The sequence below is a fragment of the Alligator mississippiensis genome, chromosome 4 (genome assembly GCF_030867095.1).
Source record: "Alligator mississippiensis isolate rAllMis1 chromosome 4, rAllMis1, whole genome shotgun sequence".
Lineage (NCBI taxonomy): Eukaryota > Metazoa > Chordata > Crocodylia > Alligatoridae > Alligator > Alligator mississippiensis.
The window spans coordinates 143,617,370-143,643,247 of record NC_081827.1 but is presented as its reverse complement, the minus strand read 5'-3'; the positions used below and the strand labels follow the sequence as shown (position 1 = coordinate 143,643,247).

The 25,878-nt window shown below is 45.4% G+C and overlaps 1 protein-coding gene across 4 annotated transcripts in view; it reads left to right on the top strand.

Annotated features, from left to right (window-relative positions):
- The window catches only part of TSPAN9 (tetraspanin 9), a 317,564-nt gene that overhangs the window by 94,235 nt on the left and 197,451 nt on the right, over nt 1-25,878 (top strand). The window contains exon 4 of one of the 4 annotated variants that reach the window (XM_059726714.1): nt 5,155-5,232. The exons of the other annotated variants lie outside the window; for them this stretch is intronic. The gene's annotated coding sequence lies outside the window, so the exon portion shown is untranslated. The remainder of the gene's footprint in view (nt 1-5,154; nt 5,233-25,878) is intronic. 4 annotated transcript variants of the gene reach the window in all.

The following is a 25,878-nucleotide window of genomic DNA, read 5'->3' as shown; positions in this document are numbered from 1 at the left end:
ATTAATTTGAACCCTGCATGAACTCTGTGAGAAAATAATCATTCTCCCCCCCCCCCCCCCAATTAAGATATGAGAACTCCCAGTCTCCACTGGAATCACCCCAAAAATAACTTCCAGCGGGACAGAAAAAACCCCCAAACTTTAAATTGTAGGTTGTTTGGGTGTTTAAAAAAAAGATGCACACTTAAAATCACAAACCTTATTTTACAAGATGAATTCATTTAAATCATCAATTTTAATCATAATTTACATCAGCAAGCAGGAAACCTTCCTTTAAATAATCAATTTTAATCATTTACGTTTTGACTTGCTTTATACTAGAAAGGTAGTTTGATTTTTAATAACTGGCATAATTTATCACTTCTTTACTAATCAGGAGTATACTTTGTAACTTTGCACATTTATTCAAGTAATTATGACTTAAAATATGTTTTTAAGACGCTTCATTTTTCCAATTTTAATGTGTTAGAAAGCGGTGAATCACACATTTCTTATTTACTAGATAATGTATTCTTTTACTTGTGATTTTCTCAAGCTGTATTTGGATGAACATGTAGAATTCAGTTACAGTTGCACAAATTGTTTTTTATAGTCGTTAAACAGAAATGTGGTCTGTTAGCTGCATAAAGCCTTAAACATAATGGACAGAAGAAAAAAGTAAGTTTAGCCACATGCTTTGTATTTTAAACAGGAAGAATTCTCTGTAGATAGTTAACTGAATCGTTTTTTTCTAGTCACCCGATGTTTTAAGATTTTTGATATAACAGATTTCATCCTTTACTGTAGGGGTCGGCAACCCACGGCCACGGGCTGGATCTGGCCCATAAAGTGGTTTTGATACTATGAGTTGTAGCAGCATGGAGAATCAACAGCACACAGCTCAGCCTTATGTGTCCTCCTTCTCAGCCCTGCACTGGACTGCTGATCCCTTTCCAGTAACCCACTCTGAAGCCCTCCTTCCTATCTCACCCCCTACAGCATGTGCTGTTTACTGTCACCACTGGATTTACCCCTTCACTCTGTTGCTGGGCATGGGAGCTGGTGGTTCATGAAGCATGTAGTACAGGTGGCGGTGCGTGGTAGAAGGCAGCTTGGGCACTGTGGCGGTGGGGTGGGGAGCAGGGAATGGCAGCTCATGGTAGGAAAGCTGCTGAAAAACTTTAGGGAATGGCATCTGCGGCAGCCTGCTCTTCAACTAAGTTGCCAGCCCTTTCTCTACCACAAAGCTTTATTCATATAGGGGAGAGAAAAACAAATTTTCCTTCTCTTGTAAGTCTCACTTGATTTATTAGCTTTGAATGAACTAGTCATCAAGCTGAATTAATTAAAGAAACTGAAATGTAAAACGTATTCTTTTTGCATCTGCAAAAAAGGTCACTGCTGCCTTAAGCTGGTTTAGGACTTCAGCAGACTGTGAGTCTGGGTGCTTTGGCAGTGACTTCCACCAGTTCCCTGGTTTGACTTTCTTTAAAATGGTGGCAGCAAACCTGTAGTGCTAGAATAGCTTTTATTTAGGTTGAATGATTTTAATGGAGTATAAATTTAGACCTTGAAATGATGACAACTTATATTTAAATTTTAATTTTTAATAGGTACATTTTAAAAAGAAAAATGTATACACTTTAAATTACACATTTTAAAAATTAAAAGTCCCGGTTTAGCTGCTTTTATTCACCCTGTTTGTCTATTCCTTTCTATCTGTCATAAAGACGCAAAAATAAAAACAGTACTTTAAAAAAATGTGCAGCTCATCTTTGAAATTGGGGGCGTTAACTTCAGGAGTTCCTGTTCAATTTTATGTTGCTCTAACATCGTAACTTCTGCATTTTCTGTCTTTAAAAAATAATGAGCTGTCCAGTCTTAACTGCTGAATCAATGTAGTTTTTTGATGTAATGTATTCACAAGAGCCTGCAGTTGTGTGAATTTCTGCACTTCCAAATATAGAGATGCTGAAGTAGACTCCTTAGCGATTCTTTTGGCCCTACCTAGGTGGCATTTTCCTGTCAGGGGCTTGCAACTAGAATGGTAAGGACACACGGAGCAGCAGCCTCGGCATTCCTGCCTTCCAGCAGAATCCCGTAAAGAGGTGTCGGCCTGTAATTCAAAACTCTGAGAGGTTCCAGGCTAAAGCAGTGGAAGGTCCCACTTCTGGCATTTGTGCAGCAGCTGCCTGGGCACTTTGCCATACATCAGCGGTGCTATAGATTCCCTCTCCATCCTGTCCTCATTCCCTTCCTCCCTGCTATTTCAGACGCTTTCACAGAACTGAGCTGCATGAACTTTCCATAGGAAGGGAAGGCGGTGTTATTCACCTTGGAAGCTTGCCGGATTTATTTTTTTTAGTTCCTGTGTTACTGAAACACATTAGTCTCTTTTCTCCCAGTCTTCTCTCTGACCCTTCTTATGGACTTGATGATTTTTTAAACCTTTTATGGCCAAGGTTAGTGAATGTCCTTTCGCTCTATGCTATATTATCGGTAATCAGGTTATAGTCAGTCTCTTTCCAAATCAAGACCATAAAAGGACTAGCAGTCGTAATCCATCTGAATTACAAACCTGTGAGCCAATGCTTCCTTATCAAAGTTTTCCCACCCACAGAAATCACCGTTTCTAAACTTGGGACTCTCAGTAATTTAAAATAGCTTTTCACCTGCAGATGTTTTAAATGATGGCTGGGATGGCTTTATTAGGTACCTCCTTCATTTTCTCAGAAGCTATAACCAGAAGCTTATATACCATCTGTCTGTCTTCTTAAAGAAAATTGGAATAAAGATTTAGTCTTGTTGGCACTAAAGAAACTTAGAGATCTATTTCACTGAAGCAGCTGTATCTGATGGGTATTTTGCGAGCAGGGAAAAATTGCCTCTCATTTTCTAACAAAACCCTTATATCACCTTGATTGTGAAAATATTGTTAGAAAGATGAGGACTGTTTAGATGAGAATCTGATGGACTGATCTACTATACGTATTAATATACATTGAGATAAGACCATTACTAAAGTGTGTTTTCGTTTGTTTAAACTATGCCTCACACAGTCCTCTACTGTTTTAATGACCGTGCCCTAAAGTAAGAAACCACTGTGGCCAAACAGATGTGATGTTAACGTTCAAGAGCATTGTAAATCTAAAATTAAAGGACAGAAGGGACTTTCTGGGTCACCTGGTTCAGACCTGTTCATGAGATGAGATTTCATTTACAAAACTTGTGACAGTTAATCTGATTTCCTCTTAAGGGATACAGCATGACATGTTATTCCAGTGCCTAAATCCCTCTTCACAATACTGCTTTAGACCTCTTGCTGCAACCCTTGCTCCACTGCCCTTAAGGAAAAACATTCTTGGAGGATGAGATGGTTCCTGTGATAATCAGTAATGAGCTATAATAGCTTTCCTGTATCATTATTGTTGGTTTGCATCCAGCCCAGGCTGGTAGCATCGGAAAGTTATTGCCATCTGATAGCTTTCTGATGACTCGTGAGAAATGAACTTCGATCCAGATCTTAGTGGACAGGGCCATACAGGACAATATATGAAACTCCTATTGCTTATGCTGTTATTGGCAGCCTTTGCTCTGTGAATAGGCCCTGGAGATGTAACTAACTTTTGATTTATGTTCCCTCTAATTTTGTTGCCTTTGTGCAGAGCAAATGACTGCCTAAACTGCTAGTTAAAATCTAAAGCCTGGTCTAAATAGATTGTGTGGTAGGCTGATATCAGCTTCACACTGATTCAGTAGGTTAAAGTGATATAAACCCCTAGTGTGGAGGTAGTTTTACTGATATTATGGAATAAACTGCACTAATACTGCACACAAAATATAACATTAAAAGAACATTAAGGTTGTAAAGTCAAGCAAGCATGGCACAGGTAGGAAACACAAACATTAAAATTGCTTCTGCAACCTTAATTGGGCCTCCATGCGCAGATATATTGTGATAATTTGTAATGACTTTATTGCATGCTATTTTTCTGTGAAGATTGCTGTCTCATTCCATGCACAGGAAGGATGGTGCTCAAGTAGTGAATAACTATTCCACATTTTGGTTTTTCCCCTCATTGTCCGGTGTGCAGCCCCATGCCTTATTTTACTATCCTATTTAAACTCTGCTCTGGAGTCTAAGCTAGTAATTCCCTCAGGCTTTTGGTGGTGTTCATCAATCACTACAGTATCAGAGTGCATCGGAGACATTACTGCATTTATTTTTGCAACACCCCTGTAGGAGGAGGAGGGTGTTATGTGATCCCCTTTTGTGCATGGGGAACTAAAGAATAGTTTTGGATTCCCAATTTGAGATGCCTGATTTTTTTTTTCCAGAGTATTTAGCATTATACAGCAGTCTGGTTCAAAGCACAGCTCCCCATTAACTTCAGTTGCGAGTGCTCAGACCTTCTGAAAATCAAAGCCCAGACTCTCAACTCGGGCAGCAAGAAAATGAGGAACATTGTTAGTAAGCTCCCATGGAAAGTTCATTTTTCAGCAGCTTGCCTAGCATCACACAGGAACACTCTGGCAAAAACAGAAATAGAATCCATAATGCAGGGTATTGTTCAGCTGCTGTGTCCCATAGACTGCCCTTCTTATTTCTGCAAACCCTCGCCTTGTACACTACATACTTTCCAGGTTCTGTAGCAAATGAGGAGGGGTCCTACAGATAAGTGTCCTTCATCACACAGTTGTGATTCATCTCCAGAGGAGGTTCAGTCTGTGCATCAAACTAGTAATTTCCAATGCCACCCCCCCCGATATTCTATCATGTTACATCATATTGTTCTTATGGGTCATTAGCAGTATTGGAACCTTTACATCCACTGCATACGTTTTCGGTACTTGAGCTCATCCTCCGTGTAAGCCATTGCTAAAGGGGAACAGGCCATGTCACTGTTGATTTTGATAGATGTTTGCTGGCAGGAGGGAATGGTGAGACTTGGGGATGGATACTCAGGTTCACTCCAGGCTGTACAAGGGCACGTGCTCAGCTTCTTCCCTCTTTCCCAGTACTTGACCCCTTCTGCCCCTTCCTCTCCAACCTGCTCCATTCCTACTTCTTTTCAAGCTGAGATTCGCTGTCCTGGTTCTCTACTTCTCAACTAATCAGTCCCAGTCTCCCTGACCCAGGGTTTTTATCATTAATCCCCTGCCTAACGGCTGTAGGTGTCACAATTCCTCTGTGAGGTTGGGAGGCGGTGTCTTCTCAGTTCTATGGAGGAGGAAGAGACAAGAACAATGAAGGTAACCTTTTGCAATTTTTTGCATACACCCCAGCCAATAATATAATTTAAAACAATGGAGAGGTGCTTATGGGAAACACCCACCAGAAATACCTTAAAAGTCCAGTGAAGCATCCTGCTTCTTAACCTCATATTGTATTAACTGCTTGAAAATTTCACTGCTCCAGAAAGGTCTCGCATGCTTATGCCATGTGCAGAATAACCTGGGACACACTACAACACAAAACCTTCAACTATTCCCGCCACATTTTTATATTAAACAAATAAATTAGTCAAATTTAGGATATCCACGAAGAATTGTCTTGTGACCTTTGCCACCAAACCCTTTGTCTGGCCTTGCATGTAAAGGTGTGACTGTGGCAGACAATAGTTATATATTTCAGGTGGAACATAGATAATTATTTCACGGGCCTTCTTGGCTCTGACAACCCGAAAACATTTTGGAAAGTACAGATAGAGAAGTATGTTCAGCAGCCTCTGAAATGCAGCCCCCTCTGTGATGGAGTGCATGTTATAAATGGAAGCAGTAATGACTATTGATGTTGTGCTCCTGAGCCTCTTTTTAAGGATGGAATGACGCTTGCTTTTCTTCAGGTCTCTGGATCTTGTGTGTTCTTTGACTTCTCAAAAGTGACAGAAAATGCCTGTGTTGGTTCCCTCTCCTGCCTTCTTGAGAAGGTTAGCTAAATGCCATCTGTGTCTGCTAACATACAAATAGTGGTTTGCTTGTTTATTTTTTAACTAGATGTCCTTTTGCCATCCTGTTATTACTTTTGGGGTGGTTTGCCAAGATCAGTGCTAATATTCACTTTCTCTGCTTATTACCTTCTTCTCAGACCCTTATCCATATTCACTGAATATTGCTGAGGCTTGTCTGTACTAGGACAGGAGCAGGTCCTGGTGAGGAAGGGGCTGAGTGTCCTCCACTCACCCATGTCCACAGGCCTGCTCCTGTCCTGGAAGTTTGCCCTCAGTCTCCAGTCTGGCTGAGACTGAATGCTGGGAAATAAGCCAAGACTAGCCTTGCTTATAAAATTGCAGGTTTGGAGCATGTCAGCAGTTATGGATGTGGGCTCAACCCTGTCCTTCCCTGGACCCCACCACTGCTGTAGTATCAGCAAGCCCTCTCTGGTCCAGAGTAATTTCTTGATCAATGTTCTCATTTAACAGTCATTTTGGTCTGTCTATAGACTTTCTTCCTAGATGTATAGTGGAAAAACAATCTTCTAACTATATGTGTGTGATTCTGTGTCCTTTACCCAGTTTGGTTTGCTCAGATTTGTTCACTAGTGGATATGATCTAGAAGGTAAAAAAAAATGAATTATGGTTGGAGAAAGACAAAATTATTATGTTAATGACATGGAGATTAGAAAACTGACAGTAATAGAAGATCCATTATCCTCTTTGAGGGCCCAGACAGTTAGAGGGCAGCATTTGTTACTCGTATACATATAAATGTGAAGGCCCAACAGGCAGCCAGTAATGGGGGGCAGAGTGGTAGAGGGAAGGCGAGGGGCCAGAAATAAGGTTGCTTGTACCTGAGCTCTTCCTGGCCTGTCTGTGATTCTGGCCTTCTAACTTTACAGCGTGTTAATTTAGTATTCTGTGCTGAACACGCAGGGGTGTTTTTGTAATAAATTTTGGGGCTCATTTTCCAATGACTGTGGTTCCCATGTTGGCATCTAATTGACAATCCCAAAGATCTCAGTTGAGGGTGGTGCCCCTTGACAGCAGAGATATTTGGGCAAAATGGAGCTACCATCTGCAGAGCACTTTCAAAACTGTTTGTTTCAAAGCATTTGGTGGAAGCTGTTGGGTCCAGAAAGTCTGGCCCTTTAAGCCTGTGAAACAGCAGCTCTTTTGCCAGAGACCTTTCTCAAGTGCTCCTGGAGTCTCTCTGACACAGCTTTTCTGCCCTGTCTCTCTGACATTCTTTTGACTATTTATACATGCTGAGCCTTTCTGTCTAAGGCTCTGACGTGCTTTCCAACCTTCCTTATAAAACTTCAACTTGTCTGACAGTCTCCTTTCCTCTTTTAGACCTAGGCGCTCGTTGATTTTTTGCTCTAGCTTTCCATTGGTATCTCGGGATGCAGCGCTCTGTGCACTCTAATATGCTTGTGCTTATGCTTTCTATTTGAGCCAAGCTCTCTGTCATGTGATAGTTACATTCTGCATTCTTACATTGGTAACAAGATGCTTTCTGCATAACCTGCTTCCCTACATCCCTTCAGGGTCAAGCCTCCAGTAACACACTCTTCTCTGTTGCCATAGACGGAGTTGCAGAGAGCCTGTCAAGGGTGGGAGAGTGGAGAGGGAAAGATACTGAGTGTGCTTGGGTTGTGAAATATGGCAGGTCAGAGGGGCCTGTTGGTTGTGCAGTGTTACTGCAGGGAGTTCTTGGTTTTTATTTCTGCTTCAACAGTATTTTCCTTTAAATGGATAGAGAGAGAGAAGGGAGGGGGGGAATCTCAGATGCCTTAAGCATACTAAAAATAGGAAGAGTTGCCCAAATGTCTGTGTTTTCCTTAATTTCCTTCTGTGCCCTTGCTTGTAAATAACCTATAGCTCATGCTTCTTTAGACTTCACTGGTTCTACTGATGTTCACTCAGACTGGAGGAGCATAAGGTGGGCTTACCAGCTTTTTTGCCCATCTAAAAACTACAAGAACATATTCTCAAGAACAGCAAAGTCTCACTCTAAATGAACCTTTCATTTGGGATAGTCTTCAGCAAATCTGCCATTAGAAACCCTTCTCTGTCTGTCTCTCTCTCTCTCGCTCTCTGTCTCTCTTTCCCTTCCCTCTCTCCCTGAAAAAAATGTTTTGGGGATTGATTTTTAAAATCCAGTTTACTAAATGAGTCTGAGGATTCCAAAAGAAATGGGCCTCTTAGGAAGGACGGACCTCGTGGTTAAAGTACAGGACTGGTGAGAGATCTAAATGCATCTCCTTGTCCTGCTAGTCTCAATTTGGCACCTGTAAAATAAAGATACCAGTGCACTTTTCTCCCACTCTTCGTGTCTGTTTATATTGCAAGTTCAGGAGAGTCTTTTATTATGTGAATGTAGAGAGATCCAATGATTTGAGTGCAAGCTGGAATATGAGATACTTGGGTTCAGCTTCCTGTTCCTACCATAGGCTTCCTTAGTAACCTTGGGAAAGTCACTTGGACAAATCTCCTGGCCACATGACACAATCCAGTGCTGTGCAGAGATGTCTGAGCTAGCTCTGAGCAACCTGGCTTGGGTACTGGAAGCAGCGTAGGGGCATTAGCACAGCACTCTGCCCAGACTAATCGGCCTGGCTGTGAGGATCCGAGTAAATTAGCCCAGGTGTAAAGCTGCACTAATATAGCTAGACTGTTCGGGCATCCAAAGGCAGAGGCAGATGCAACATTTGAGAAGTTTCCAAGTGTAACAGGCTTGGAAACATTTAAAAAAGTAACATCATCAGCCCCCAGACACAAACGGCCCCTGTGGCACATCCTAGCTGGAGTTCTTCAAAATTGTGGTGACTGGCTGCAGCAGCATACTCTCTAGTTAGTCTCAGTGGGCACTCACCTGCCACTCACCTCTGCTGTCCCTGGGCATCCTTCCCGTGCCAGACCTGCTAGAGCAAAGACCTTTCCCCCTTCCCGTGCTTTGGGAACTGGAAAAGAACATGGGGATTGGGGGCTGGATAGCTAGAAAGCTGGCTGCAGCTACAGTAGTGCAGGTCTGGGTGCCTGGGGGTGTCATTTTTGGTGGTGTGGAGTACCCTGAGTATTGGGAGCTTCAGCACTCTGGCTGCTACTGGCAGTGATGCTCCCTGCACTTGTGGAGGGGGCAACAGCAGGGAGCAGAGTCCACCCAGCTCTGGTGGTGGTGGGAGAGCAGAGGTGGAGTCACAGGAGCATGCCTACTGACAGCCTGCTTTGCCTTCCCCCCCCTCTGGGTGTGTGTGTGTGTGACGGGGAGAGGGGGCAGCGGAGAGCTGTGGAGGACCCAGGAGTCTCCTGCCATGTTCCGTACACATGTAAGAAGGAACAAAACACTTCAAAACAATACCTGATTCAGACAGGTACTATTTGGAGCACTTCAGCTATTATTAGAGTGCTTCAGAGGGCATGTGTATTTGCAGGGCTTGCTCTTTGAAGTGCTTTGAAAGGCAAATTCTCTCTGAACCCCAAGGTATCTTGTTCAGAGCTAGGCCAGTTGTCAAGTGCCTCTTAAGTATTGCAGTGGCCCTTGTCTTTGTTGCTTATATCTGGCGTGTTGTAGGGTATTTTTGATATTTCTGGTTTTATGCTTTGTGGTTGTGTATGAGGGTTTGAAGTGGCAATTTTGGTTGCCTGTGAATGCAGGGGGTTGGACTTAATGTTCCAGTCCCTATTTTCCTACCTGGGCATTAGTCAGCCAGCATGTGCATAATTGCTGAGCCATGTGATAGCATCCTCAGTGGCCATGTACAGTTGCTGTAATCCACTTCTGAACTTAGCCAGTGGGCAGTCATTGACAATGTGGGACAGTGTGTGTTTTGCCACAGCTACAGACTGGATTGTCACAAAGAGCCCAGCGGTGGAGGTTGGCTGCACAGAACTTGCCCTGTCCGGAGCCTATTCAGCGAGGCCCACTGACGGCATGGCAGGTTGAAGCCGGATGGGCAGTCTGTAGGATCTGTGATAAGGAACTTATTTGGTGGTAATGTCAACCTCCATTCCTCACACCAGAGGGTCTCTGCTGTGCAGTACTTGTGTGACAGTTTGGATCACAGTGGGCATCATGATGGTAGACACGCAGCAGGTGGATTTAAGAGATTGTTGTACAGTGGCAACTGACATAGATCTTCTCCAGTAGCTTGCTAGTTGCAACTTCCCATCGGATACAAGGGAGAACAGTGTTGCTCAGGACTGGGAGCCATGGTAGAGGGGTTGGCTAAAGAGTACCCGAGATAATTGACCCATGTATTGTGCAGTGTAGACATAACCCTTAGTACATTTGCATCTCAGTTCTCATCTCTATGATTTATTTACTCTCCCACTACAGAGGTGTTGAGAAAATAAATATATTGGTATGTGTGGTCAGTAGATAAGTGCAGTCACTTATACAGTGAGGCACTGGTCTTACTTGGAAACGCTATGTGCTACTTTAATGTAATAACTATATTGGGTACTTTTTCTCTATTACTCTGGATCTTATTTTACAGCTTTGTTGACTCCATTGGGATTCTCAACTTCTATTTTACACTATATTAGCTCTGAGTTTTCCTTGTTATTGAGCTGAAATTTTCAGTTTGAATTTACTTTCATTACTCAGGTGCTAACCTGCTAATATTTCCTTTCTTGTTGCAAAAAAAGCACAACCTTTGTGCTGTAGTTGTTCTTGCTGCATAGGCATTCGCCTTCCCTTTTAAGATATTGCAAATTGAACAAGTAATTTTTGTGGGCTGAAAATGGTGCATTAGGTTTTATTTGGTCTCCAAGGTGCAAGGCAAATGGTTTGATTATAAAATTCTACCTTTTGATAACTCTGAATAGGGGGTGTGATAGGGTGTGTGATAAACAAATGTGGGCTTTAACTGAAGAATAAATATTGCTACAGGACATCTCACAAGAAATAAATCACTAAGAAAAATATCTCTGGGGCTGTTCATTTTTTAAGCCTACTGTTCCTTCTAGCAGCAGGCAGTAAAATATTGTAAATCCATCATTGTGTGTGAATATACTCTGTAATCTGAATGTAGCAAGAGCATGAATATGTAAGGACAACATCTACATTTTAAAATAATGCACAACAGGTCTGTAACACTGGACCAGGATTATTTTCATTAGATTTCAGACTGTTCATAGTAGAATGTACTGATGCTTAGGTTGCCTATATTTTTTCTCTCCCAGAATAAATTGTGCAGAAGAGTACCTGTAGTAAATTAGGAATGTGTGTGTATGCACACATACACACCCTGCACTAAGATTACAGAGAATTCTAGTTGAGAGTTACATTTGCTTAGCTGTGATTTTGACTTTGCAATTGAAGGGGGAAAAATACTAGGCTTTAAAAAGGGTCAAGATAGTTTAAATAGAATATGCTATCCTTTGCTCAAACAAGCAGAGATTGCCCACAGTGGACACAGTCCAAACTGCCTTTGCTAGTAATTGCAATAGGGGCCCTGATACACAGTTAAATTAAAGCTGGGTAGAAACCAACTACATAGTTGTTCCACATTTTCAGGCACTAACTTTATAGCTCGTTGGCTTTTTTTATAGCTGGATAATCAGTTTTATCATGTGATAATTACTTTGTAGGTATGGCTACTCTAAATTTACTGCATGATTAACCAGTTAATTGCATAATATATGTTACATGTAGCAGGGGGCTAGGAGTCCTAAACCATGAGTGTGCTTTCAAACAGGTGTCTTAGTCCTTATTCTTCCTCCTGGACCTATTCATTAGCAGGGATATGGGTTTTCCATTTCCCATGGAAAAATGGGGGGAAAAAAGGCATTTTGCCTTTTAACTGAAAAAAACTCTGATGTCTCATTTTAATGGAGAAACGTGGATTTTCCATTTTTGCAAAGAGCTCTCTGCAGGCTGTTCTAGCCTGCAAGGGCCTGGGGGAGTGGGAGAAGGGTGGTTAGGCAGGGAGCACCATGTGCATGTGCACACTCATACATGCATGTGACCACCAGTCAGCCTGGAGAGCAGCTCTCGCAGGTAAATCTGGCAGGGGGGAAAGGGGGGATTGAGACCCCCATAGGGAGGAAGGGTGGGAGGGAGTTGGGTAGTGCTGAGGCTGGGGCTGCTACTGCTGCCCAGCTGGGGTGGTGTGTGGAGCTTGGGGCCTGGGGGCAGAATACAAGGCTGCGGGGCCCGGCGGGAGGGCCTGGCTGCCTGCCACTGTGCATACTCCCAGGGGAGATAGGGGGGAGCATGTGCCCTTCAGATTTGTGCGTGGGGGGGGCGGATGTGCACTGCCCACTGTGGGCTCAGGCTCCTCTCCCCAGGGCCTCCACAGCCCAGGGGGCAGGACCTGGTTCAGCAGGACAGCATGGGATTCCAGGCAGGGATGCTCCTTGCTGCTGCGAGCCCCACACTGCCCTGACAAAGCACCCTGTGCCTGCCTAGCAGCAGTGAGGGCAGCAGCGTGGAGTTGTGCCCCTCACTGCTGCCAAGCAGGCAGGGGGCACCTTACCAGGGCGACATAGGGTTCCTAGTGGTGGCACTGAGCTTCCACACCCAGCCCTGCTCTGCCCTGCTGCACCAGGTCCTGCCCTCTGGCCTGCAGTGGCCTCGGAGGAGGGCAGCAGGGTAAGGAGTCCCGAGCCACAAGAGGCAGCCTGTCCCTGACCCCCCCCCCTCACATGGGCAGCAGCTGGGGCTTGGGTGCTGCTGCAGGGGTCAGGGGACTGCCTACCTGGGTCCTAGCCCCATAGCCCTGTCTGCTGGGAGCCCCTTCAGCAGGGCTGGGGAGGCCAGGGGGCTGTAGGTGGGGAGTGAGGGGCAGCATCAGGGATGGTGTGTTGTGGCTTGGGAGTGAGAGGCCTGGACCTGCATCCTGGTAGGCAAAGGGGGCAGGGGGAGCTCTGATTTTACATGATAAGAAACCCAAAATTAAATACCAAAATGTGTAGGTATTTATCATTTATTTTATTATAGTGATTGAGGCACTGGTAGGCTTCCAAATTGCTTTAAAATTGTAAATATAGCAAGAAAACATTGTGTTCAATTGATACCTATATATATATAGTGACATTTCATTTTAATCACGGATTTTGGGGTGGTGTTATCATAGAATTTGCGTTTTTTTTAAACAAAGAAAGCCGAGGTCTCTGCTCATTCCCAGCAGTCTGTTGTCTGTGCCTTCCCCCAAGTCTTTCTTGCTCTGAGAAACCTGACTGTTGACATGCGAAGGCAGGGGAGCTTTGCATCTTTTAGACTAACCAAATTAGAGATATGTATAGCATAAGCTTTTGTGAGCTGGAGCTCACTTCATCAGATGTTGTGGAAAGATGTACATATTATTTTTTTTAAACTGCTTTTAGTTTAGAGCAGGAGGCAGCAACCAGCCTCCCACAGGCCAGATCCAGCCCGTTAAGTGATTGCATCCAGCCTGCCGATCCTGGATGTCAGTGGCAATTCTACAACGGGGAGAACAATGCAGTAGCATTTCTTTGCCTCTGAACAGCTTACCTGCATTCAGCCTTTGGCTGCCTTAGCCCTTCTCTCTCTGTCTCTCTCCCTCTGTCTCTCTCTGTGTCTCTCTTTTACTGCAGCTGTTGCTTCTCCTGCTGCAGCTGAATCCATCATTGGCAGAAGTCAGTGGTGACAAGAGTTGGTGGTGAGGGGTAAGGGGCAGCTGCTCTCAGTATAAAGCAAAGAGGGCTGCGGTGGCAGCAGGAAGCTTGGGGTGGTGATGGCCCGTGTTCAGAGCCATCTGCTTTATTTTTGTCCATTGTTCCTTAAAGGTTGCTGGCCCCAAGTCTAGAGTGATTCTAGGATGTCTCTGGGAGGAGTAATATGCTTTTTCTGATTTACTTGCAAAAGGGAACTGGCAAACTAGCTCTGCAGTTCTGTTGGAAGCTGATGGGTCTGACACTCAGTTTGCACTGTTACATACCCTTGTGTTAGTTTTATGGAAATTAACTTAAATTCATTTTGCCCTGTCTATTGATACTTTGTACTTCTCTATTTGGACTCTGTGGGCAATAGCTCGACTGGCAAAATCGTGCAGAATAGTGGACACTGAACCATGTGAGGGTCAAGCTCAAACATTGACTGCACAGATCTTGTAAGCATAAAATCTGTTGACTGCACACATCAATGCTCTTGGTGCAGATCCGATATTTTGAATACTTACTAAAGAAGTTTTATGGAGTGCTTGCAGATGAGTGCTTTAGCCCTTTCATCCACAGTGCCCTTGAGAAGTATTAAGGAATGGGAAGGCAACCATTAAACCGTACCTTTTTGTTATGGTTACAGGATTAGCTGCCCCTCTCTGCCCTTCCTGGTCTCCCTTAGGGCACCTGCTTAAGTGTAAGGTCTTATGCTTTTACGTGCCTTGGGGAAGCATCCTACAATTTGTCCATTCTCACACTGGGCCCTGGATTAGCCAAGATGCGGATCAGCTACATGTACCCAGCAGGTTCCGTAGGTTTGTAAGATCAAAATATGTAAAGAAAAAATATTTTTTAAATTTTCCTTGCGCAAGTCTGTCTTAAAGACTTATCATTTCCTTGATGAGAACCTAGGCTGCCCAAACTTCTTCAGACACTGCTGTGAGAAGTTTTGTTTCAGTTTTGTTCCCCAGGCAAACATATCCGAACAAAATTGCTCTTCTTCAGAGGGACTGTCTTTATGCTGTGATATTATTTTTGATTTCTAGGCTATACAGGCTGTTCCTGTAATGGCACTGGCTCTTAACAATCCCCAAGTGTTTTCAGAAAAGTGGTTTATATTGAGCCATTCTGTTTCCTTCATGCTTGTTTTTCCTTTCAGCTCCTGTTAAACTAGTCATATGGCAGACATCTGAAGAACCAGGTCAACATACAATATTCATAAACAGTTACAGGGTAGCTCCAATCTGTGATGTCTTTTGCTTAGACTGCGGCCAACTGTGTGTTGAAAGTAAGCCCTAAAAGAACACGTTGTGGCACGTTTCTGTGAAGCAAGATTTACAAATGACAAACTGTGCATTGTCCAAGTCCTCATGTGCTTTCTGTGTTGCACCAGGGGTCCTTACCTGTATGGGCCCTGTGTTCTTTATTGTCCCTGGAGTCCATGGGCGCTCTGCCTAGCATGAGCTCAGCATGACACAACTAGAGCTTCCTCAGAGCTCCTTTCCCTGTTCTTTGTGCAGCCTCCTGTTCATTAATTTTATTAACTCCTGCCAACTTTAATCCTTGTGATCTCAGTTTATTCTGCCTTTATTCATCGCTGCATCTAGTTTAACTATTAATTGCCACATTGATTACTTGGCATCATAGCTATACTGACGGCTTATCACTGACTGTGACTTTTTGCCATTAACTGCCTTATTGATTCCATCACCTCGCCATACTTTCTGCTCTTCTCCTGTGCCCTGTTTCCATTCGTCTTCTCTCTCCCTCCCTTGCCACTACATCATCTTTCCTTTCTTGTCTTCTCTGCGTTCCTACACCTGTCCCTTAAAGTCCTCCGTAAAGCTTAGTCCTTTCCTCACTTCTGGCAACATGAACTCTAGCTATGACAAATATCTTCATTCCCCATAAACAGCTTTATGCTGTGTGGCCATCATCCGATCCCATGTGGTCATTACAGTAAGGAAAATGAGTATCCAGAGGCCTCAGTTAGATTGTGTGAGGCACTGTACAAATATATAGGATAGAATTCTCCCCTTTCCACCCTCTCCCCCTATCCCTGGGTCTTTCTGTATCCCCATTCTTTCCTTTCCTGGATTACTGAAACCAAAGTCTTCCTTAGTAACTGTTAGGCATTACCCAATCCTGTGCAGGTCTTCCTTTTTCTCACCTATCCTTTCCCCACAGAGGTGTCACCAGTGTTTCCTCCTTACCTCAACTCCCTCACTTTAGAATTCATGCCATTCATCTCACCTCTGACATCCTTTATTGCTGTCTCTTTGTGACATCTCCCCTTCATCTTCCATCTCCATCTTTGAAACTCCAAATTCCTGTTACTCCACTTGTACATTCATCTTCAAGTCTTTGTTTCTGTTCACGAGATCTCTCTCTTTCTCTCTCCCTCCCTCCCTTCCTTCCTTCCTACCCCTTTTCTAGTCTAATATTATCACACAGACTGCAGAGATTGTTCAGATCCCCTATTTCACTACATTAACCACTGTCTTGATTTTGGTTTCCTCCAGACTTTGCTGCTACTTACTGGGCATGTCTACATGTGCATTTATGCTGGTTTAAATGTACTGTGCAGCAAGTTACTGCACAGTAAGTGGAACTAGGCCGGCACCTACACAAGCAGGCATTAAAGTGCATTAACACTGTGTATGGACTGACTTGGGGCTAGTTAGTCCCAAGTCAGTCTACACACACAGTGTTACTGAAGAATAAGTTGTCTACACGTGCGTTACTGCACAGTAATCAATCAGGTGTAAATTTGATACCTGCATGATGCAGGTATCAAATTTATGCTCAAATCAGCATAAGTTGCCATATTTACTGCTCAGTATGGGCATGCACGCGGAGGCATGTGCCTGTGCTGTGCAGTAATTTTGTGTAGTGTAGATGCACCCACTAATCAAAAAGAACTGACTGAAAATGTATCAGTGATATGAAAGCTTGAAAACATTCACCATAACCTGCTTGAATTCAACTGTGAATGACAAGTATACAGAACATGCTTGTGCCAAGGTGCTGGTTCAGGGAAGTTAGAAGTCTAATGTGCAAGGTGCAGGATGCCATAAGTATGAAAATCCTCTGGGATAAAAAAGCTGAACAATCCTAAAACATGTGGATTTAGGAGGCTGTGGACAACAGTTATTCTTGAAAGGAAAAATACAAGAAATAAGAAGCAACCACTCCAGTTAGATAAAGGTCTGCTTAAAGAACTAAGATTAAATGAAGAAATAAATCCAGTTGTTTTCTGCTGGAAGCAGGGAAGGAGGCAGATGGCTTTAGTTAAGGTATGCAGTTAAAAAAAAAGGTAACACACTAAAAATCCATATACATGAATACTAGCAAAAGAGGGCTTTTACAAATACATCAGATGAAAAAGTAGCATGGTGTGGGGGAAGTATGCCCATTAATATGGGAAGTTGATTAAAATAAAACACAGTGGAATGACCAAATTCTTTCTTCTTGTGGATTTGAAACAGAAAAGCATAAACAATTAGTGAGAAAAGCAAACTGTTAACACTGCTGTTCATAGGGGTCAGGTAAAGGGAGTAGATGCAGAGAAAAAACAGCTTAGCTGGTCCAAAGCTTTGCAACCTGAGGGGGTTGTCGGTTTAGTTAACATGTGCTACTGACCACTGTTTTTTAAACCATGGACTGTGGGAGCAGGAGTGAAAGACTCTCCAATAGCAGATATAGTTTTGACCTTCAAAAGGAAAGCTGAGTGATCTTAGCAATTACTATCCTCAAAGTATAACTGCTAGCAAAATAATGGACCAACTACTAAAAGAAGGATGTAATACTATAAGAATCTGAAAGGTGACAGAACCATAAGGAATAGCAATGTGAATTTGTAAGGAATAAATCTCACCAGACAAACATTATTGCTTTTTTGATAGAATTTCAAAAATAATGGATTTAGGGAATGGAGAGGAAAGTAGGTATGTATTTTGATTCTAACATGAAAATTAATTGAAATTGGCCTGGGTAGGAACAGTGCCAGGTGTATTGAAACCCAGATGAAAGTAAACAAAAATTAATGATAAACAGCAGTATCTTAGTTCTTTATGCAACCAGAGGAGTTGGTATTTTGACTGCTCTTATTTAACACCATCATTAATGATATGAGAGAGGAAATAAACAATACACTAATGGCATTCTGAATATAACCTGGGAGTTATGCACTTCACAGAAGGCAGAGAAATAATACGTGGAGACCTAAAGGGATTAGAAACATAGGGAGGAAATAGAATATGATTCAGCTTGGAAAACTAATACATCTGGGGAGAAATAATCCACAACATGTATAGGGGGAGAGGAGAAATGTGGGCAGTGACTAAGAGACCTGCCAATTCTGAAATGTCTCTGCCTGGGTTCTTTCAACCTTGCTAAGTCCATTGAAGCATGATCCAAAATTAGCACAGTGGTGGGAACTGTTTGTAGGAATCCCTAGTGTGGAGAGGGTTCTTGGGGTAGATGTGATATCTTTTATTAGACCAACTAAATAGTTGCAAATTGTTCTTTGCAAGCTTTTGGGCACAAACACCCTTCTTAGACCAACACGGCTGCAACCAACAGCCCTAATGTGGACAAGGAAATTTGTTTGAAAAGCTTTGTTCTACTTTCATCAGTCATTAAACTGTTAGGACCTGTTGGTAATGGTCATCACCAGCAAGGGATCCTCCCCACCCTACCCCATTCCCCCTTGCTGCTATGTCACTTTTTTTTAAGCCTTTCTCAAAGGCATTTTGTGTTGATTGCAGCCAAGGCTGGGATTTTGACTGGGGTGTGCCAATGCTTCTGCTAGGACTTAAATCCAGAGGTTTCTGGCTAGAGGCTCTTGTCCCTCTGCTCAGGGTCAGATTGAAATGATCACTGTATTTGGGGTCAGGAAGGAATTTTACCTCACAGTCAGATTGGTATGGACTGTGGGGGTTTTCCCCTGTTTCTCTAGTGGGATTTGTGGACCTCTTCCTGGGATCTTTTGGGCATATATTAACAACCTTTACAGAAGTGGGATGCTGGTGGCTGTGGTTCCCCTGCTTTACCTCTGGCAGGTTAGGGTGTTATGTCTTGTGTTGTGTCATGTTTGACTGTAGATTTACTAAGAGATCAGATTATGGATTTGTATAGGATGGTTTGGTTAGGAATGATCCTGCCTCAGGCAGTGGATTGAACTAGATGACCTATAGAGGTCCCTTCCAGCCCTATTTCTCTGTGATTCTGTGATCTTGAAATGAATAGTCCTTAAACAGGTCTTGGAATTCATTTTTGGATCCAAGATTTGGTGTGCACCAGAGGTTTTCAGTGTGGGAGATATAAAACTGGTCTTGGAGGTTGAGACCGCTCTGTGTTTCCTGTGTTGCTAAATGGGAAGTGGGTCTCAATGTGGAGAAAGGGATCTGCAGTATGGAAAGGATTGTGAAATGCTTGTCGACCTCAGGAAATCAAACTGTTGCTGAAAATGGGTTTCCGTGATTGTCTCCCCCTAGCAACCAGCACTGAAAACAGTATTGGAGGCTCTCACAAAACTGTCATAGTTTAAGGCTGCGTGACATATTCTCAGTACATTTCAGAAAGCAGGATCTTCCCAAACTGTTTTTACCCTTAGTTCCACCAAATCTCAACAGGCTTGTTCCTACTAGGAAACATCAGCTAAAAATTTCCGTTGCTGTTGCTCACATAAGTAAAGTTGAAGAAGAAAGAGTGGAGAGCACTCTTGTAGCTGAGGCAGCAGTGGCTGTCATCATTTTAAACTTCATGCGAGAAATCCTGGACCCACTGTGATTTCAACAGGAGTCTGATGTGAGCAAGGTAAGGCAAACGTGGAGCTTAAGATATAGTATTTGTTATGTATGTTGCCATTGCACCAGGTGCTGTGCAAACACAGTATAGGAAGACAGATCTTGCCTCAAGTAGCTGACAATGAAAATGAACCTTAGGAGTTGCTTTGGTCTGCTGTAAGTCTCCTAAAGTTGCTGCCATCAGAGGAGCTGAAACAAGTAGAAGCCATGGTAAAAAAATTATGGCCAATATGCAAAGTGTTATACCTCCTCCTTGCAGTTGTGCTTTGTATAGAAAATGGTCTTATCTGGCCTGTGCTAGCTTTTAAAGTTGGGGTGCACTGATAGAGGTTTTTGGGGCCGATAGCGATAGCCAATATTTAAGGAGACATATCTGCTGATACCTATCTGATTTCCCATACAGCTGCCTCCAGCTGGTAAGTCCGGTGTGGTGGAAGGGGCAAGGGGGGGCAGATCAATGCACTCCACAGTGAGGGAGAGGGCAGGGGCAGGCGCTGCCCGGATGGTGTGGGCAGAGCCACAGGTCATGGGAAGGGGGAAGGTGGCTCCTGCCGCTGCTTGCATCCTGGGAGGCCATGGGGGGGTGCCCCCCAGATCTGCATGGGGTGGGGCGGGCTGCAGTCGGGGCTGTGTGGGGCTCTTCTTGGTGGGGGCTGAGTTTGGAGCGGGCACCTGTGGCACTGGGAGGATGCTGCATCCATTCCAAATTTTGCTGCTGCTCTGCTCCCAGCACCGCTGCTGCCAGTCACCCGGCGCAGCCCTGACTCTTCTGGGTGTGTGGGTGGAGGTGGGGCATTGAGCTGGGGCTGCACCGGGTGGCTGGCAGCAGCAGCCCTGGGAGCAGAGCAGCAGTGAAATTTGGGGTGGGTGCAGCATCCTCTCAGTGCTGCCAGCGCCTGCTCTGAGCCCAGCCCCTGCCAAGAAGAGCCCCATGCAGCCCTGACTGTAGACCGCCCTGCCCCGTGCAGATCCGGGGGCCATACCCCACTTCCTATGCCCTCCTGGGGTGCAAGCAGTGGCAGGAGCCGCCTCCCCTGCCCCCCACAAGCCATGGCCCCTGCCCTGCCTGGCCAGCGCCTACCCCTGCCACCTCCCTCACTGTGGTGGGTGTTGATCTGCCCCCGCCAAGCCGCTTCCCTCCCCCCTCCCCTTCCACCACACTGGACTTACCAGCTGGAGGCAGCTCTCTACGCTGCTGGCTGTGCTCCTTGTTGCCTGAGTGCTGTGCTGTGGCTGCGCGCACTGTGTGCATGTATCAGCTAAATTACCAGCCCCACCTGGCCGATATATGATAACTCTCTCTGTGGCTGAAAACATTATAAGACAAAGATTTTTGCAACATGGAATATTTGCACCGTGATGGATAACCAAGACAATGAAAGACCAGAAAGAAGAACTGCCATTGTTGCCTGGGAACTAGTGAGATACAACACTGACATTTCAGCTCTGAGTGAGACAAGATGACCAGACCAGGATCAGCTGAGGGAAGAGGATGGAGGTTATGTCTTTCTCTGGAAGGGAAAACTGGCCCAGAATAGTCGCATTCAGTGTTGGCTTCACCATCAAGAATCAATTAACTTATGAAGTTTTTTTGTGCGCATTAATGAATGTCTTATGACCCTTTGTCTTGAGCTCAGGAACAACCAGTACACCACTGTCATCAGCGCGTATGTCCCAACACTTGATGCTGACAATGATGTCAAAGAACAGTTCTACTCCAACCTTGACTACATTTTGACTAATACTTGCAAAGAGGACTGCATTCTCCTTGGCGACCTCAACACCAGAGTCAGATGTGACCTGGAACTCCAGAGTGGCGCCATTGAGAAGAAAGGCAGATTAAGAGATGCAGGGAAATTGCTGGAGGACATCGCAATTCCAGAACTACTGCACTGCCTCTGCTAGCACCTGTGAGGTTTCTGTCCAGGCAGGACCACTCGGTAGTGAGGCTTCCACCCTGGTCCAGGTTTGGTGCTGTGGGGACTGCAGCTTTCAGGTTCCTTCTAGCGATGGCCAGGTCAGGGGGTGCCCGCAGTATGAGCAGTGCCGCCTGGTGGTGTCTCTCGGGGAACAGGCAAGAGAGCTACAGGAGGAGGTAGTGAGGCTCCGAAGCATCCTCCGCCATGAGGAGTTCATCAGTTTGATGCTGGAGGAGAACTCCAGGAGTGTGAAGGAAGAACTGCCAGAGGCAGTGCTAGAGAAAGCAGAGGACATGGACACCCAGGAGGGTGCAAGCTGGAAGCTTGTGACCTCTGGCAGCAAGCAGAAATCTTCACCTCCACGTGCAGCAGCTCATCTGGAGAACAGATATGCAGACCTAGCAACAGAGTGGGAAGAGCATGTTCCATTGGTGGAGGAGGACAGGCCAGGCCTCACCAAGGTGGGAAGGATTTAGACCACTGCCACCAGGAAGTGATGGGTGGTGGTGGCTGGAGACTCCCTTCTGTGGGGGATGGAGAGAGCCATCTGCCTACCTGACCTGTTGTCTTGGGAAGTCTGCTGCTTGTCTGGAGCCAAGATGTCATGGAGGGATTACTGAGACTCATCTGGCCCTCTGATTACTACCTCATGCTGCTTATCCTTGGGGGAACCAATGATACTGCCAGGGGAGACCCTGAGCAGATCAAAAGTGACTACAGGGCTCTGGCTTCAAGAGTGAAGGGGTCTGGGGATTAGGTCGTGTTCTCTTTGATCCTTCCAATCAAGGCAAAGGGCCTGCGCACGAATGGGTGCATTCTGCAGATCAATACCTGGCTGCACAGGTGGTGTTGCCAGCAGGGCTTTGGGTTCTTTGACCATGGGAATTTGTTCCAAGAAGAAGGATTGCTAGGAAGAGATGGAATCCACTTGACAAAGTGAGGGAAGAGCATTGTAACAGGGAGCCAGTGGTCCTGTTACAGAGCAAGCCAGAAAGCTAAGGACTTACAGACCGGCAGCAGAGCAGATCAGGAAACTTGTTAATTGATAATTAAGGACTTTGTATAAAAGAATGAGGTCTGAATTAGAAGAAGTCCCTGCAAGGGGAACCAGAGTGGTGGCTAAGAGGAAGCCAGAGCAATGGTGCAGTTTCCTGCATGGAGACTCAGGCATGAGAGAGGTGTAGTTTCCCTCAAGAGCAGCAGACAGCGACATGATCGGAACTCTGTGAGTGAGGCCGGTCCGGCTATCTTCAGGACAGTTACACAATGTTAATTAGAGACTTTAAATGAGTGATATGGGGACCGTATGTATCCGCAATTACCTGAATAACTGTATCTTACTTAAAGATCCTGCTCACTGGAGACAGGGGTAAGGGATGAGTAGATTAAAAGCTGCAGTACACAGCATTGGCACTTCAAGCAACTGCTTACTTTCGATGGAGGGTGGGAAGAGCTGCAGGGTGCATACCCTGGGCTAGAGAAAGTGTGGCCGAGTTACATAAGTGCATTACAGCAGCGGGGGGCATGAACTCACCTGAGGTGCAGGGGGATTAGCAGCATGGGGAGTGGCACGTTGCAGCATTAATTAAAACCAGAAGCTACCCGCCTGTGAGTTTTAATTTTAACTCCCATCAAGTTGTGGAAGGTGAGAATGAGCACAGGAACAGGAAGCAGGGCTGAAACATGTTTCTTTGATTCAGAATCACCCGCTCACAAGCATCTTTGCAGACAGGCTCGCTAACCTAGTGAGGAGGGCTTTAAACTAGTTTTGCCAGGGGATAGAGACCAAAACCCTGAGGTAAGTGGGGAAGTGGTGGACCTGGAGGAAGAGCAAGCAGCAGGGGGCAATAGGGGAGGTTCATAGATTCATAGATGCTAGGGTCGGAAGAGACCTCAATAGATCATCGAGTCTGACCCCCTGCATAGGCAGGAAAGAGTGCTGGGTCTAGATGACCCCAGCTAGATGCTTATCTAACCTCCTCTTGAAGACCCCCAGGGTAGGGGAGAGCACCACCTCCCTTGGGAGCCCATTCCAGACCTTGGCCACTCTAACGGTGAAGAAGTTCTTCCTAACGTCCAGTCTAAACCTGCTCTCTGCTAGCTTGTAGCCATTATTTCTTGTAACCCCTGGGGGCGCCTTGGTGAATAAAACCTCATCAATTCCCTTCTGTGCCCCCATGATGAACTTATAGGCAGCCACAAGGTCGCCTCTCAACCTTCTCTTGCGGAGGCTGAAAAGGTTCTCTAGTCTGTCCTCATAGGGCTTGGCCTGCAAGCCCTTAACCATACGAGTGGCCCTTCTCTGGACCCTTTCCAGGTTATCCACATCTCTCGAAGTGCGGCGCCCAAAATTGCACGCAGTACTCCAACGGCGGTCTGACCAGCGCCCGATAGAGGGGAAGTATCACCTCCTTGGATTTGTTTGTCATGCATCTGCTGATGCACGATAAAGTGCCATTAGCTTTTCTGATAGCTTCATCACGCTGACGACTCATGTTCATCTTGGAGTCCACTAGGACTCCAAGATCCCTTTCCGCTTCCGTGCCTCCAAGCAGGTCATTTCCTAGGCAGTAGGTATGCTGGACATTTTTCCTCCCTAGGTGCAGCACTTTGCATTTCTCCTTGTTAAATTGCATTCTGTTGTTTTCTGCCCATTTGTCCAACCTGTCCAGGTCTGCTTGTAGTTGTTTCCTGCCCTCCGGCGTGTCTACTTCTCCCCACATTTTTGTGTCATCCGCAGACTTGGACAGAGTACACTTCATTCCCTCATCCAAGTCGCTGATGAAGACATTGAAGAGTATCGGTCCTAGGACCGAGCCCTGCGGGACTCCACTGCCCACACCCTTCCAGGTCGATACCGACCCATCCACTACGACTCTTTGGGTGCGACCCTCTAGCCAATTCGCCACCCACCGGACTGTGTAGTCATCCAAGTCACAGCCTCTTAACTTGTTCACCAGTATGGTGTGGGATACCGTATCGAAGGCCTTCCTGAAGTCTAAGTATATGACATCCACCCCTAGTCCTGTGTCCAGGCGTTTCGTAACCTGGTCATAAAAAGAGACTAGATTAGTCAGGCATGATCTACCTGCTACGAACCCGTGCTGGTTTCCCCTCAGCATAATTTTTCCTGCCGGGCTCTCGCAAATGTGAGCCTTGATAATTTTTTCAAAGACTTTGCCAAGGATGGATGTGAGACTGACTGGCCTATAGTTGCCTGGGTCCTCCTTCCTCCCCTTCTTGAAAATAGGGACCACATTGGCCCTTTTCCAGTCCTCCGGGACCTGGCCCGTGTGCCACGAGTGTTCAAATATTCCTGCCAGTGGCTGTGCAATGACGTCAGCCAGTGCCTTCAGTACCCTCGGATGGAGCTTTTCTGGGCCTGCTGACTTAAAGGCATCCGGTTCCTCCAAGTGCCTCTTCACCATCTCAGGGTCTACGCATGGTAGTCTGGCGCCTTGCTGCTGCCTCTCTACAATCCCAGTGAGAGACTTGTCATGCCCCTCGCTTAGGAACACTGAGGCAAAGAACTCGTTGAGCAGTTCAGCCTTGTCCCCCCTGTCCGTCACCAATTGCTTCTGCTCATTTAGTAGGGGTCCTATTCCTCCCTGGGCCTTCCTTTTACTCCCTATATATCTAAAAAACAATTTCTTGTTGTCCTTTACTTGGGATGCCATCCTCAGCTCCGTGATAGCTTTGGCCCGTCTAACTGCCTCCCTACAAGCGTGACCAGAGGAGGTATACTCCTCTTTGGTAATCTCTCCCTGTTTCCACTTTTTATATGCTCCCCTTTTAGCCCGTAGGCTGCTCTGGATTTCTCTGGTCAGCCAGGGAAGCTTTCTGGCCCCTTTCCCTCTTTTTCCTCGCATCGGGATCATCTCCCTCTGTGCCCGAAAGATCATTTCCTTAAGGCACAGCCACCCTTCCTGGGCTCCCATCTCTTCAAAACTCATACTCTGCAGTGCGTCCTTGACTAATTGCCTGAGTTCATTGAAATCAGCTTTCCTAAAGTCTGGCACTTTCATCCTACTAGTTACCTTACCCACTCAACGTCTTATGATGAATTCTGTTATTTGGTGATCACTGTCCCCCAGGTGACCACCGATCTGTAGGTCCCCTACCATGTCATCCCCCATTGCCAATACCAGGTTCAGTAAGGCATTCCCCCTAGTGGGACCATGTACATCCTGCATCAGGTGGAGGTCCTGTACACAGATTAGGAACCTGCGTGAATGGTGGGACTTTGCTGTTTGCATCTCCCAGCAGATGTCTGGGTAGTTTAGGTCCTCCATGACTACCGCCTCCTTAGTTTTTATGGTCTCCGAGAGCTGCCTCAGGATCCCCAAATCTAGCTCTTCCCCTTGGTGTGGGGGTCTGTAGCAGACCCCTACAACCAAATCCCTTTCTCCTTGACCCCCATGTAGCTTAACCCACAATCCTTCTACTTCCTCATCCTTGGATTCCGTCTTGATGAGGGTTGATGTATATTGCTCACTGACATAGAGCGCAACCCCTCCCCCTTTTTTCCCCACCCTGTCCTTTCTGTACAATCTATAACCCTCAATATGTACCGCGCAGTCGTGGGACGAATCCCACCAGGTTTC